The sequence below is a fragment of the Homarus americanus genome, unplaced genomic scaffold (assembly GCF_018991925.1).
Source record: "Homarus americanus isolate GMGI-L3 unplaced genomic scaffold, GMGI_Hamer_2.0 scaffold54443, whole genome shotgun sequence".
NCBI classification, from domain to species: domain Eukaryota; kingdom Metazoa; phylum Arthropoda; class Malacostraca; order Decapoda; family Nephropidae; genus Homarus; species Homarus americanus.
This window is the reverse complement of record NW_024750852.1, coordinates 6,274,633-6,280,606: the sequence shown is the minus strand read 5'-3', so window position 1 is coordinate 6,280,606 and position 5,974 is coordinate 6,274,633.

The following is a 5,974-nucleotide window of genomic DNA, read 5'->3' as shown; positions in this document are numbered from 1 at the left end:
TTGTGTTTGGTTATCCATAAGGACCTTGTTAGAGAATGTGGTTTAGTTCCCTTGTGTATACTTCATGAACAAGTGCTTTTCAATTGAAGTTAACTTCTTATGGGAAAAATAGGGATGTCTTACCAAACCTCAGAATTTTTGTATGCTTCTTTTTTTTTCTTTTTTTTTTTAAGGAATAATCCTTTTATAAGCTCATATGGTAAATGGCTGTTTTTACAATTTTCAGCTGCTTTCACCATAATTCATTGAGCCTGTTTTCCATGACCTGTGACTATTGAAATTATGGTCTATCAAATGAGGCTCTACCAGAACCATAGAACCATTATTCCTTATTAAAAATTTGGTCTATCTGGCCATTACTGTATATACCCCCCATTCTCTATGTAGAATTTTTGGTCTAACTACAATCTCTTATCTGATCTCATCATTCTGTATCAGTTACTCAACATTAAAGATCAGCACTGGATTACTCCCTATAGGGTATTTTTCTTTCAAGGTTTTAATTGAGTATGAAACAATATGAGTGATTAGTTCATAAATGTACATTTTGAAGGAAAATATCCTGAGACATAAAAAAAAACATAAACAGCTAGACCCCGACTTACGACGGGGTTAGGGACCCAAATCCAGGTCGTAAGTCCGAATGGTCGTAAGTCCGACATAGATAAAAATTTTTTTTTTTTTTTTTTAATAAAAAATCTACAATGAAATACAGTACAGTAAAAGTAATAAATAATGAGGAATGGATACAGTGTGACTGAGCACTTACCTTTAATGTAGTCAGCTGAATGCACATGGGGCCCCCATAATTTTCTAATTATACATGGAGACTACATTAACTGGAAACGTTTCGGTATAGAAAATGCGTGCGTCATTTGAAGAAGAAAAAAATGGTCACAACTGCGGCGGTCGTAAGTCGAAGCAGTCGTAAGTCGGGGTCTAGCTGTACTATATACAGAATTTTAAAACATATTCATATGAGAGGAAGAGTTGGATGTGGGAGCATTAATGGTTAAAGTGGATTAAATTCAGGTTTATTTAGTGTTTCCCTGAAGTATTGAAGTAAATGATAATTTAATGAAGGTCTTGTACAGATTCTTTTTACTGCTGTGTGTGTGTCTTCAATGAGTGATTTACTGATAGAAATAGAATATTTTTATGTGGATTTTAGTACAGTGGTCCCTCGGTTAACGAGCACAATTCGTTCTAGAAGGTTGCTCGTTAACCGAAAAACTCGCTAACCGAAACCATTGTTTCAACAGCTTTTGGGTAATTGGTTCCAGCTTACCAAAAATTGCCTAAATTCAACTAAAAAGGTAGAAAAGTACATTTACTTTGAGGTGTGTATGTAGAAGGCTCCTGGATGATGATGATGATGATAGGAATTAGAATGGGGGTGGAGGAGAAGGGAGAAGAGAAAGCATTGGGGTGGAAGAGAAGTCACCCCATGTCGCCATTTCACCCATAAAATTTTAGTTCTCTTGGTGTAATTCAAGATTATTTTCTTTAAATCAACACCGCACTGCATTATACAGTATATTGTCAATATGTAAATTAAATTTCAAAATGACCAATAATTTGCTTGGAAACACAGAAAAAAAGCGTTTAGTTGAAGAGAGTCTCAAGCAAGATGTTACCTCCACTGAAAAGACACAGAAACTGACTCCTGTTTGGTGTGTTGACAGGCTGTTTGGCACGCATAAAACTAGTTTCCTGTACTTCAATTATGTTCAATAATTGTTAAAATGACTAAAAAATTTAATATTAAACTTTTAAAATTATTGAATAGTATAAACTTCTTGATATTTACTAAAATAGTAAGGAATTTAAGCCCTAGAACCGTTTACTGTATTGGCGGACTAATACTACAGCTGGTGGACCGCCAAATGCAAGCGAAAGCATGTTGAGGTCCGCTCGTAAGAAACTCGTTAATCGAGGGATTGCTCGTTAATCGAAGTTAAGAATCTTATGGAAGGTAACTCGTTAACCGAGGGACCACTGTACAGGTAGTTGTTAGAACATTAGAAATACTTTTGTTAGATCAGAGGGTTGCAAATAACATGACAATGGTCTGAAGAATTGGTGTTTGTAAAATGTGCTTCACTTAAGTATTAAAAGGAACGAACGCCCACCAATACGAACGGGATTAAACTTGAAATTTACAGTATTTTAATTACCTGATGACTTATTTTTTATGTTCATTTACTGTATTTTGTTATTCTCTTTCTTCTTTAGTCTTAAATTAAGTGATTTTAGATGTATATAAGGACTTAGGCTATGATATACTGTAGTGGGATTTTAAACATTGTTCTGTAAGTACGGTATGCACAGAGTATGTGTTCCAACTTACCTACAAATCCGACTTAAGAACGTCCTCAGGAACGGAACCCATTCATAACCCAGGGACCCCCTGTATACAGTAATTACTGTACTTGCCCAATGACATATGGGAAATTTTATTTATTGTACTTTTTGCAGAGCTAATTACTCACTCCCAATGGTTTTCCAGGTAACTTTTGGTGTTTTTGTGTTATTCTGGATGTACTTAAGTATAACCCGGAACTGTAAGATGATGCACCTAAGTCGTACCTCTAATGATCACTGGCGAGTGGCGAACCCGAGGTGCTTCGATTCCTTAATTCATTGGTTCGCTTTACTGATTCATATGAAAATAATCGACTGGACGGCGGAAAGAATACCATACACGATTGGTCCGTCATCTATAATCTCATTAGTTTTCTTAAATCACTTCTATCCACCATTAGCTAAAATAAAACTGATAATTATTAACGAAAGATAGTCATGAGTTTCGAAGCTTCGTCAACGATCCGCTCTTACGTCACTAAACTAGTCCACAACCAAACAAGCAGTTGGCTTCCACGGTTAGCATAAGCGTAATACTTCCATTACTATTTTTATTATTATTACTATTATTATTATTATTATTATTATTACAATTATTATTATTATTATTACTACTACTATTATTATTATTATTATTATTATTATTATTATTATTATTATTATTATTATTATTTGGGGTTTTAGGCCGTGAGACGTGAGTTAATGTTCGACTGATGACTCGCTCTTTGCTCATGAAGAATATCAAAATCATCAAATATTAATTTATTTTTCTTTCTAGGGTGTGTAGATGGGTGGAAGGGTGTGTGGATTGGAGGTAGGGTATGTGGATGGGAGGAAGGGTGTGTGGTTGGAGGTAGGGTGTGTGGATGGGAGGAGGGGGTGGGTGGGAGGAAGGGTGGGTGGATGGGAGGGAGAGTGTGTGGATGCGGGCAGGGGTTTGTTATTTCTTTTAGATTGTTTGGCTCTCTGAGGCTGGCTTGAGGTTTACGGCTGACTAGCTGAAGTGAACGGCTGGCTGGCTTATGTGAATGGCTAGCTAGCTGAGGTGAATGGCTGGCTGGGCTGAGGCAAATATCTGGCTGGCCAAGAACTCCACCAAACAGATCCTCAATGCCAGACAGGCTGCATGTCGTCATTGGCAAGTACTGGGCAAGAACTGGCTCCAGAATGTATCTGCACCTGCGCCAGTGTTGGTCAAGTCTGGTGTGGGGTATGAGATGTTTGGTTCACACTCAGGATTGGATGGAGAAAGGAAACTCACAATGTGCTCTCTATATACATGTTGTATTGGATGTACAATGCAGCTTGGTGCTGGGAAGGCAGCATTGTTACAAGCGTGATGTAGAGAGAGCTGGTTGGTGAGGACGCTCAGAGAAGGACAGCTTGTGGGTCGCCATGCTCGCCAGCGGGAGAGAGGACCGCCAGGCAGGCGGAGGAGGAGGTGTTGCTGGCCGTGGCTGAAGGTAGAGAGAGAGATCACCACGAGGTCAGGTCTTAAATAGCGGGGGTAGGCGTGACTTAGCAGTTGACCCCCGCTCCGTGGTGTATGGCGGCGCTGGTTGACCTAGACCACGAGGCATACACTGGGGAATTGGTGGGGTCGGCTAGGCAGCGACAAACAGCGTTTGTAGGGGAGAATTCCACTACAATACTCCCCCTTCCCTCCAGGCTGTGTAGGAGACTTGTTGTCTGCAGGGTTGCATAGCACATGTGAGGCAGAACGGGCGGTGCGTGCCTCATGTGAGACAACGGCGATGGCGTGATGAGCCGGTCGCTGGATACAACTGTCTAGATACACAATATCTGTGGGAGTAGAGAGGGAGAATAAGGGTGTGTGGAGGCGATGAATGTTGTGCTTCCCTCACGGCAGGTACAGAGTCGTCAGATGCGCCTGCTGGGGTGTGTGGGCCTGGGTCAGGAGCAGGGGCTGCGTCAGCAGAAGCGGATGAGGGCTCGTGACAGCAGCTGGGTCCACGACAGCAGCAGGGTGCAGGACATTAGCAGGGAGTACCTGGGGGAGAAAAGAGGGGTGTGTGTGTCCGCACTCAGGAACAGAGGCCGCATCAGGGGCGGCAGGGGTTACTGCTGGGCCGGGGTCGGCGTCTGAGGCAGGACGGGTGTGCTGGGGTCGGAAGAGGAGCGACTGTCTGCTTAGAGTAGCAGAGCTGCTCTAGGGTGTCTGACCTGTGGTGTAGAGACAGTAGCTGTAGAGCCGATGAGAGCTGCTTCTGGGTGGATAAGCCAGTCTTCCATGTTGCTTGAAGACTGGGAGCGTGGTCAGTTTCTCCTCCATCCTGTGTGAGTGCGAATCTCCGGGAGTCACCATTTGTTGGGTATGAGATTGTTTGGTTCACACTCAGGATTGGATGAGCTCACTCTCGGTGCTCTCACACTCTCTGGCAGAGTGTGCCAAGAGTTTACAAACTCAGAAAAAGTTTACAAACTCGGAAAAAGTTTGCCTTGACAATTTTCCGAACTTGTGGCTTCTTCAACCATAAGCTGTGACCACCCGCCCCGCTAGGCTAGTGGGGCACGTCCCCCAGCTCCAAGTATGGACCCTCGACTGAGTAATGCCCTCTGAGTTGTTTATAAACTTCAATTAATTCGCCCCTTGACTACCTATAGTTTAAGCTAGGCAATTCCTGTAGGGGGAGGGATATAAATTTGCCCCACTTAAGAGTTTGATAAAAAACAAAAACAAATATGAAGCACTATGAGTGTATTGTATGTGGGGATTAAAGATTCACATGGTATACTGTGTTTGTAAACTGAGGATATGAACAAGTACTGTGTGTACTTGTACTGTAATAGTACGTCAGTTTGTTGAACATTATTGTATTCGTCTCCGAGCGGAATGGTAAAGAATCATAGACATGACATGACGAAAAATGCAATTAAGTGCAGAAAATGATGAAGTAGGCACTCATGTTTTGGATGTGTAACCTCGGCAAGAAAACGTAGTGCATATACATTTTCAAACTTCTGGGAACCTATCAAACCCTATCTTCTTCCAATTATACCCCATTCTGCCCGCTCCGCAGTTCTACATAATCATAATCAATATATTGCCATATTATGTTCTTTCTAGTTTAGCGACGGCCTTGCCCAGGAAAAATATTGCATCCAGTGTGTTATCGGTCATCGTATGTGACCTGCCGGTGTTGTGTAACTGTGCCCCAACTCAATAATGGTTGATCCACCTGAGCTAGCCTCACAAGTCACAAGTCAAAAATAAAAATCGGTCCCCAATGGCAACTTTTTAGTTTGTCGCTTGCGCACATTAAAATGAAAGATAATTTTCATCATCTTATATTACAAAAGAATCATCTCCTAGATATATAGTTTATGATTAGACTAATATATAAAAATGCGCTGTAAACTTGTTAAAAAAATAAAAACATAAATAAAGGCCAAGTAGTTTTAAACGACACAGGATAATTTCTAATGTGTTATTGTTCGTAGTAACATTTCTCCAGGTAGGGTAATAACTTTATGAGAACGGCCTTGATGCTATACTGCATGAACCAGTACAGTTATTCACTATTATTGGCAAATAAAATTTTTAACCCAATCCAGATCATTAATTGGTCGTTGATCACATACTTTTATT